The sequence below is a fragment of the Anopheles arabiensis genome, chromosome 3 (assembly GCF_016920715.1).
Source record: "Anopheles arabiensis isolate DONGOLA chromosome 3, AaraD3, whole genome shotgun sequence".
Lineage (NCBI taxonomy): Eukaryota > Metazoa > Arthropoda > Insecta > Diptera > Culicidae > Anopheles > Anopheles arabiensis.
In genome coordinates, this window is record NC_053518.1 from 15020164 (window position 1) to 15029741 (window position 9578).

Genomic DNA, 9578 nt, shown 5'->3' on the forward strand with positions numbered 1-9578 from the left:
GCAAATCAGAGTGGTCTGTTTGAATTGGTTTAAATGAAGCATCGTAGCCGTTGCCCCATTATTTTGAAAATAGTTCCGCTCAAATATGCCCTAATTATCGATCAGAGAAAAAATAGAGCGTACTTGGCAATAGGACGACACGAGCGGCGTTCAGATTACACTTTTTTCGTATGAAAGTCATTAAAAACTGCGTTATTTTGATGAAACTGATTTGATGTTATAACACTTTACAAGAATATGATCCTTAAAACACATGTTAATACTTTAGATTGCGAAAATAACAACGAGAAACCCGATTTGTTCACTTGCAAACTGCGCACTTCGACCAAAACAATTGTTGTCAACAAAGCATCCATGGCCTACTGCGATGATTGCGGGTTGGCTACCACGATGGTTAGTTGTACCAACTATGGACATACGGAAAAAGACAAATTTTCGATGAAATGATGGTAGATTGTGATGTGAAGTTGTTAAATAACAAATATGTCTTCTTCTTCTTCTTCTTGTGGCACAACAACCGCTGCCGGTCAAGGCCTGCCCGTACCCAAGTGGGCTTGGCTTTCAGTAACTTTTTGTTACCGTAGCAGGATAGTCAGTCCTACGTATTCGGGGCTTGAACCCATGACGGGCATGTTGTTAAGTCGTTCGAGTTGACGACTGTACCACCAGACCGGCCTACAAATATGTATTTTGCCAATATGATCATTATAAGAAACAACTATGGTTAGTTACTTCAAAATCATTAATTTTCCGCAGTCCTGCTCTTAGAAAAATGGTCTAATTGGTTTCTTATTGACTAAAAGGATGTTTGCTTAGGCTAGAAATATGTTTGAATTATTCTATTACTTTTTGCAGAAACGTAAATTGACACAACTTTTAGCAATTCAATTAAGAGTTCTAAATATGCATTGATGCCACAATAGATTTTTACTAACCAAAGTATCTAAATCAACGAATTTCCTTCCATCAAATCAATCACACAGACCTCCAGCATTAGTCCAGCTGGATTTGAATTGATCCAGCTATATAACAGCGCACACTTTCTCCCCGAACACACTTGCCCGAAATGGTAAGTTTACTTATCATCAACATCATCATTATCATCATCTTTAAGCTGATCGTTCTCATTTTGGCAGCAAACAACTTGATTTTTGCCGTTGCTCGCCCTACCACCCTTCAGCCCCATGGCCGACGGCACACAATCGCCGGTCAAACATTCGCTCACAAACGCACAAAGAACAGCCACCGCTGGAAGGATAACGGATAACCAGTGAAATGGAATGGACTAGAATCATCCGCCGCAATTCGTCAGCGTTTATCTGCTCATTACAAATTAATTTCTTCGCTTTCCACTACCTCCCCATTCCGACCGGTGGCCGGCAGCGGCTTCAGCACTTTTTCCTATCGTTTGCATTCGAGCGGCCGCTTGTTACGGGTTCCGAGAAGCGTGTGCGTTTGCCGCGTTGTGCCGCTGCTCTTCACAGTCCATTTTCGCTAGTCAAACAGACAATTGACTAAATCGGGAGAAGCGGAGAAGCAAAAAAAGTAGCGCGATCCACCGTGTCCACCGTGTTTGCGACGGTGTGTGAGATTGCTACAACCTGGTACAAATCGGAGCGAAAGCAAACAGAATGGAACGCAAAGACACAGAGCCCAGGATGGTAGCCAACCCGCAGTACCAGCAGCAATTACCAATCATTAATATCAATTGAAAATAAATTGTAACATTTGTTGATTTATTCGGCAGCTCGTTCGTCTGTCGGATGCTGGGAGGGGGAAGATGCTGCTCCAAAGCTGCTGCTCTTTCGCCAAACCGATCTCGCTTTCCAATTCCCGCATCAATCAAGCATCACAAAATCTCGTCGTCAGCCATCAGCCAGTAAAGCTGGGCTGCCAGTAAAGCTCCCCTCCTGGTAGGTTGGAAGAATAGGAAAAGAAAAACGCACAACAAACAAAAAAAACAGTATGACACAACATCACTCACCGTACAACCGAACGATTCCAATCGCAAAGGCATGCCAACTATTACAGAACGATGAAAATGATAATGTTACCGTCGTTTTGCCAATTTTGCACCCTTCCCATTTGCCACACGAAGCACATACCACAGCTATGTTAGTGAACAACACACGAACGTTAGGTCCAGTAGTCGAGAGCTTTATCGGGAATGATATTAAATTGAGATGCGAAAAGTCCGTATGGATTCGCATGAGTTTAACTACTGACATTCTAAGTATCTCCAAGCAGAGAAACAGAAGCAAACTTGATTTTGATTCCATCGAAAGAATATAGTTTTAAACGTAATGACAAAAATATATGCTTTTAAAATAATCTTCCGGAAAAAAATGCTAATAAAAAACATTACATTTAATTAATCCTGTAATAGGCTTAAGGTAAGTAATGCTCGGTTTATTTGTTATTTATATGTAATTTAAACGTTTGATTCGAGACCCTTTCATTTCATTTACCTTTTGACGCTGCCAATTTTCAGGGAAATGGTACTTTATTGTCTTTTTATTTTTTTCTTCTAATTTTTTCACTCTATCTCCACTTCCTCGGTTTTCCTTTTCGTATCTGTTGTTTCTCTTCATTATACTCCTTTTTTATTTTATTTACTCTATCTTGTTTATTTCTTATTCCTCTTCTTTTCTTCTTCTTCTTCTTCTTCTTCTTCTTCTTCTTCTTCTTATTCGTTGTCTTCTTCTTCTTCTTCTTCTTTTTCTTCTTCTTTTTATTCTTTTTATTCTTCTTCTTCTTCTTCTTCTTCTTCTTCTTCTTCTTCTTCGTCGTCGTCTTCTTCCTTTTCTTCTTCTTCTTCTTCTTCTTCTTCTTCTTCTTCTTGTTCTTCTTATTCTAATCATTTTCTTTTTATTCCTTCAAATTCTTTCTGCATTTCCTTTGTTTTAGTAGTTTTCTTTTTTTCATTCTATTCTCTACATTTCAGTTTTCATATTTGTCTCTCGTTGCTTCTGTTTTTAAAGTCCTCCCATTTTTGCTATCCTCTTTAATCGTCAAGTCTACCCGAAGTACTAAATTTTGATTTGAAATGCTAAAATAAACTGGAGATAGGGACCGAAATAGCCTTTTGAACTAAAAAATTATGATCTTTAAGGATAGTCTCGTCCACCATGATACCTACCTGGTTCAGAGGATATATCATACAACTACCAGTTGCAGCGGGAGACATTGGTTTTATCAATTTATTTTATCTTTTCATTAATTCTACAATCGTTTGCTCTGAACATAAAACCACAAGCGAACTGTTAAAGTTACCTCAAGGGCAAATCCTTTCCATTTTCAATATTGCTTTTTTATTCTTTTTACTCTTTTATTTAAGCAACTTGCAACTTTTTTCAATCTCACTTTCAACGAGCGAGATCCGCTCTCAATCATCCTACGTTCTATGCTGAGCTTGAGATTGACCGCTTGAATTTATACCATCGCACATACACCCAACTCCCAACCCCGTTCAAAACGTATGCCGTTGCCAGGAGCGTGTTTATTAACACCTTTTTGCATTTTCACCTTCCAGGCGAAACAAACCAATGTGCGCGCTATATGTATATGTGATTTTCGATGGTGTTTTGATGTTCCAGAACTTCCCTTTGAAAAAAACAAAACATAAAAGCCCCACTTTCACACATTCCTCGTCGGAGCGCTTCACCCTGTTATAAGGATGCACTGTAGCCGGTGCGGCGTAATGTTTGCGCTGATGGAAATTCGATGGCGTGTGACGGAGAGTTATTAGGTGTGTAGCGCAAACGACCCCCGGGAGCCCGTAAAAGAAATGTTTCAACCCGAAACACGAAACGGTTATTGAACAAAGTGAGCACCAATCAACAGAATCTGTCTGCGTCTGTCAGTCTGTAGCCGGCGGTCGTGTCTGTGGCGGGTTTACCTGTAGCAAACGTGGCGTGCGAGCGCGCGCACACACACACGTGCCAACCGGCTGAAGCCAAGCCAAGAAGCCAATTGCCGAACGAAGGCTGATGAGCGTGATGTTGATGATGATGATGAAAACCCATTTTTTCCCTAACAAAAACATTGTGCAAGCAACACACACACCCCGAACGAAAAAACACCCCGAGCTTACGAGCGTCGTAATGGCAATTCAAACAGGTTCATCAAATACTCATCGATTTTGGTCCGCTGGGATTGTTTGTCGAATTTAAAGGTGAGTACTTGCTCCTTAACCTAACGACCTCTGCAACATGTTTGAATTGGAATTGAAGAAAAAAAAAACACGCGACTTGTTTGTAGGTGAAATGAACTACGGGGTTTTTGTGTTCAATTTGTCCTTTTTGGATCAATTGTGATACTGTTACAGTTGAGTAAGGCGGATGTCCTGGAATCAATCAAATAAAAGGAACCGTTTTCTATGGAAATAGCTGTAAAAAGGAGTCAATTTTGAAAAGAGCTTTACGCGAATGGAATCAATCATGTTTCAAATAGCGTTTGAAGAGTGTCAAATGGTAATCAATCAAACCCTTCGATCTGTTTTAATTTGTGGTAAGCTTAAAGAAATGTTATAATCGAAACATCATTTCTATAAGTCTTTAAATATAATGCATAATTCATAATAACTTTTTTCTCTTGCTTCATTGCTTCACATTCCCACCATACTAGTGTGCCCAAAAATGATCGATTAGGTGCCAAAACCCGAACACTCTAACTAGCCGACTTAAGGTACGTCGAGTGCTTTAATCTGCCCGTTGAACACCATTCGATTATTATTAGTCCCGATGGGTTAGGAGTTAAGCATACCGGGAGTTAACGCGCGCTACTACTCTGCCGCACATTTAGCCGGTCTTATTCAAGCAGCGAAATTGAAACGGACTTGCGTTTCATCCCAAACTCGTGTAATGCTGATGAGTTTGCCTTTTTTTTGCCTTCTCCAGTGCAGGCAAATAGATTTCTCGCTCAAGCCCCGGTGAGAGTAATCGCATATCGGTCTAGTGCTGGCCTTAATAAATTAATTGAATTGTTTCGGGAAATAACACTCCAGGGAGGAGATTCGTTCGGGTTTGGTTCGATGCCAAATGAACCGTTCGATGGGATGGTTGGTCCAGAGTAAAACCTGCGTTTGAAATACGTGCCAACGCAAGCTTTTTCCATCACTACGAGCGAGCTACACGTACTGGGTAAAGGTCAAATTTAATTATCACCTACGAATGGTGTAAAACTTGATCGAAATGTTCAACTTTTCTGTCGACAGTAGCTAACGAACCGAAACACGTTTAGGGTGTGGAGAGTGTGTTTACTATCGCTCATGGTAAAGTTATTAGTATTATTCACTGTGTCAGTTGATGATTCTCTTAACCATTCTTTTTTCTTTTTTACGGTTAACACCGGCGTTGAAGGTTTTTATATCATCAAAATAAAAAAAATAAAAGATTAATAACTAAGTACACCTAACATTTTTACATATTTTCCAACACAATACCCACAATACGGTGTTGTAACAATAATTTCATTAAGTCTTCCTTGTTCATTTGATTATCTTGTGCGATCTGATAATACTATAATAAGTCACACTTAAGGCTGAAAGGTTCCATCCACAGAACGTTGTTAAGACTTCCAGATAAAATAAATTCTTGATCTATTATATATGAAGCGAAAATAAACTATATAAATTACAGCTGATTACTATGGAAATGTGTTAAGGACAATTATGAAGTCATAATAATGTTTCAGAATGATTGTCAATTGTTGTCTTCATATTTCTCTGATGAAATCGCTCGCTTATGAGCCAAAAGTACATGCCAATATAATTTCACTATCGAAATATTAATTGCAAGTACAGTCAGACTTCGATAGTTGAACGCTTTTTAGTTGGTATGCTTTTTAGTTGAACGCTCGATAGTTGGTTGACTTTTCAATTAAAAAGCATGCGTTTGTATGGGAAAACCGGTTTTTGAAAATTTCACAAAATTCGCATGGCATGCCTAGAAGAATTTTTTCAAGGCAGGGAATAGAAGTTCAACCAGTGAGTTCAGACTGTATGTCAACAATAGCAATGCAATCTAGAATAATGTGTCATTAGTTGCTCGGTATATGCTTCAATAGTTGCATTTGACAATTTTGAATAGGGAATGGAAATGAAGTATACAGCGTTCATCTGATTAGAGAAACCCTGTAATATGCATCATTGCAGGTGTAAAGAATATTATGGAAAAGTACAAATTTGTTTTCAACCATCACCATTTGCGCGATTTCAGGGCTTTCACATAACAACCATGCCATGAAAAGCGTATTGGAAATGATATATATTTTGCACAATATTTAAACAGGCAAAAAATACTACAGCAAAATGTTAACTCCCTTTACTCAGTAAAAACATCAAAAACATTTGACAAAATTAAACCACATGGATAATCGTACCATTTTCTATAAAAATCTGTGAACAAAAATCCTTCGCCACGCAGCTTTTACGTAACAAATCCAAGATCTGCAAACTGCAAACTCCCGAATGAAACATTGCAATAACGCTGGATAATACGCAAAAAGGAAGAAGAAGAAAAACGCTCCACCATTTCTGTTTCGCCGAAAGGAAAACTTCCGCTCACATAAAGCATGTCAATATGCGTGAAGATTTGTGTTTTTCTTCCGCACGAAGCACGAAGCACAAGTCAGTTGGCATCGTTCGCAAACGATCACAACGATCCGGCGAAAGAAAACAGGATGAACAACGGACAGAACAGTAAAAAAAGGAGAAGAAAAGAAAAACTCACGGTAGCAGCAGAGAACAGCGCACAGGTTTGGCACCGGCACCCGTTTTCTCAAGGTGTAACGTCCTGTTGTGGCGTCCACAGGAGAGGCTGCCGTTGTCGTGCTCAGGCAGGCACATCCAGTGGCGTCTTGTCGTGTTGTCGCCAGCAAACATTACGCAATTTTCCTCACCCACCCCACTTGCCCCCTCTCTTTCTATGGCTCCATCTCTTTGTAGCCGGTAGTTCGTCCCATGCCTCGCTCAGAATTTCGAATTTTCATTCTCCCGTGCGCCACTCTACGCTGCCCGATCGTCAAGTGCATGCGGAAGGAAATCGGGAAAAATTACTACCCTCTTCGATTGCTGGCATCCAATCGAAGTTGGCATTTGTGTGCACGTGATTATGTGTGTGTGTGTGTGTGTGTGTGTGTGTGTGTGTGTGTGTGTGTGTGTGTGTGTGTGTGTGTGTGTGTGTGTGTGTGTGTGTGTGTGTGTGCGTGTTTGTGCTTGCACTGCCACTGGCATCACCCCTCGTTCCTCCGCGTGCATTATCACACGGGAATATCGCCCTGTGCGCGCAAACATGTTACAAGCGGCGCTCGCGCGCGCACACACACAATGCACGCAATCAGGAGCGGAACCGTAACGGAAGTGAAATCAGTTGACGGGAAAAGTCTTTGGTTCATTTCCGTTGCCATTCCATTGCCGGTGACAGTAGCCCGAGCCATCCACCACACCCAACGCCCATCACCCATCTTCGATCGCGATTGTGGAGGCAGGACAGTCAGGCGCTGTGTTTGGGCACTAAGACGCCCTGGGCCGTCTCGGGCCGAAAGGTGATAAGACCGTGCGGCAGCAATAGATATGATGTAAATGCCGCCAACGCAGAGTGTCGCACTCGCTGCTGTGTGTGTGTATGCTTCTGCACCTTTGCTCTAAATAGACAAAACGCCCAGGCCCGGGCGTGCAACGCCAAGCACGTCTAGACAGGCGCAATCAAAGATCTCCATTACCCGTGGCGTAGCTGCGGCGGAAGCCAGCTTCGAACCGGATCACATCGATTGCAGTCGCATCTTTCGCATGCAATACCGGGAGCAGCGGGAAGTAAAATTCATATTTTATTTATTGATTATGATATTTTATTGTGCTCGTTTCCTCTTTTTTTTTTGGTTCGGTCTCCCATCCCGTCCGTGTTCGGAATGCCACAAATAAAAACCAAACGCAATACCGCAAAAGTGAGGCAATATGTTTCATCGTTTTATTTGTCTCATGAATTTAAATTATTCTTATTATTACATTTGCCCCGCATCGTGGCTCGCACGCGAAACACTTGAGCAGTGTGGTGTTTATCGATTTTTTATTCTCATTAAATTTGCAGTTCATTCGACAGCGTGTAGTTGGTGTCAGAGAGGTGTAAATCAGAGGGAAAATAAGGGATATTAAATTTATAGCTGCAGACTGACCGACTGGATCAGATGAGCTAAGAAGGAACAAATGGGATACGTTGAAACATGAAAATACGCACAGAGTCATTAGCTGTCAATTGTGTGCTATGCCTATAAGTTTCAGGATTATGGTTAGAACAAAACGCGATTGATTTATGTAATAAAGACTTTTTGCATTAATTTATAATACCATTTGGCATCATTTATTGACTTTTACTTAACCTTTAAAAACAAACTTTTATCCTTTTATCTCATTCTCTAAAAATCACAATTTAAGATTTCAATGGAATATTTCTGCATCATCTCTTCTTTTGTCTTTTCACCAAAGTTTTTGCAGTATTTTCGTTAAAAAATTAGCATAAATTAGGGTATTGGTTTTTTTAATACGTTTTGCTTGATACGCATTACTTACATGAAGATACGTTTCAATCAATTTGGCAATGAAGCCTAGACACAAAGCATAACATCATTACCATAAATTAACTCAAGTACAATAATAACAACAAATTCAATACATTCCGTGCCAATTACAAACACAACCACATACAAACACTCCCAGCAATTGTAAGCGATTTGTAAAAGACGATTAACTGCTTTTCGTCACAGCTCAGGTGATAATTTGCCTTTTAATGCTCATCGAACGTGTAATCCACACTTCCCACCACTTTCGATGAGTAAAAGCCGGCTAATCAGCTTTCGATTACAGTGTCGCGCGTAATCCGTTTACCAGCGGGTGGACCCGCAGCAGCACTGTACCCGGGGCAGCCTCAAAGTGCTAACCGATCGACTAATTACCTCATAAAGCAGGCCTGATCCATATGTACTTAACGTGTAATGAGATTTATTACCATCACTTGTGGGCACGTGTGTTGCGTGTTGCGCCTGCCGCACACTCACACAAGGGCAGGATGTAGGAGATGCAGTATTAATTTATTAATTTAAAATAACCTCAGTGCATGGTAGAGCTGCCATCAAACCGATGGGTTGAAATCCATTTGTATAAGGTGTTGTTGTTTGGTGTTATTAGTAAAACAATACAAAATACACAAAGAAAGTAATTTAGATAGGCTAATTTACCAAACCAAACCAACTATTATAATGAAAAGAAATAGAACAAACAGAAGAAGAAAAGAAGAAGCAGATGAAAAAGAGGAAAATGAAAAAGAAAAGGAAGAGGAAGATTATGAAGAAGACGAAGAAAAATATGATAATAGATGTGTTGAAGAAGAAGGCGAAGATAATAAAACGAATCAAAAGAATAAGCACTATAAGAAGCAATTAAATAGGAATAAGAATAATAATAAGAGGAAAGAGAACAAAAATAAGAAGAAGAAGAAGAAGAAGAAGAAAAAGAAGAAGAAGAAGAAGAATAAGAAGAAGAGGAAGAAGAAGAAGAAGAAGAAGAAGAAGAAGAAAAAGAAGAG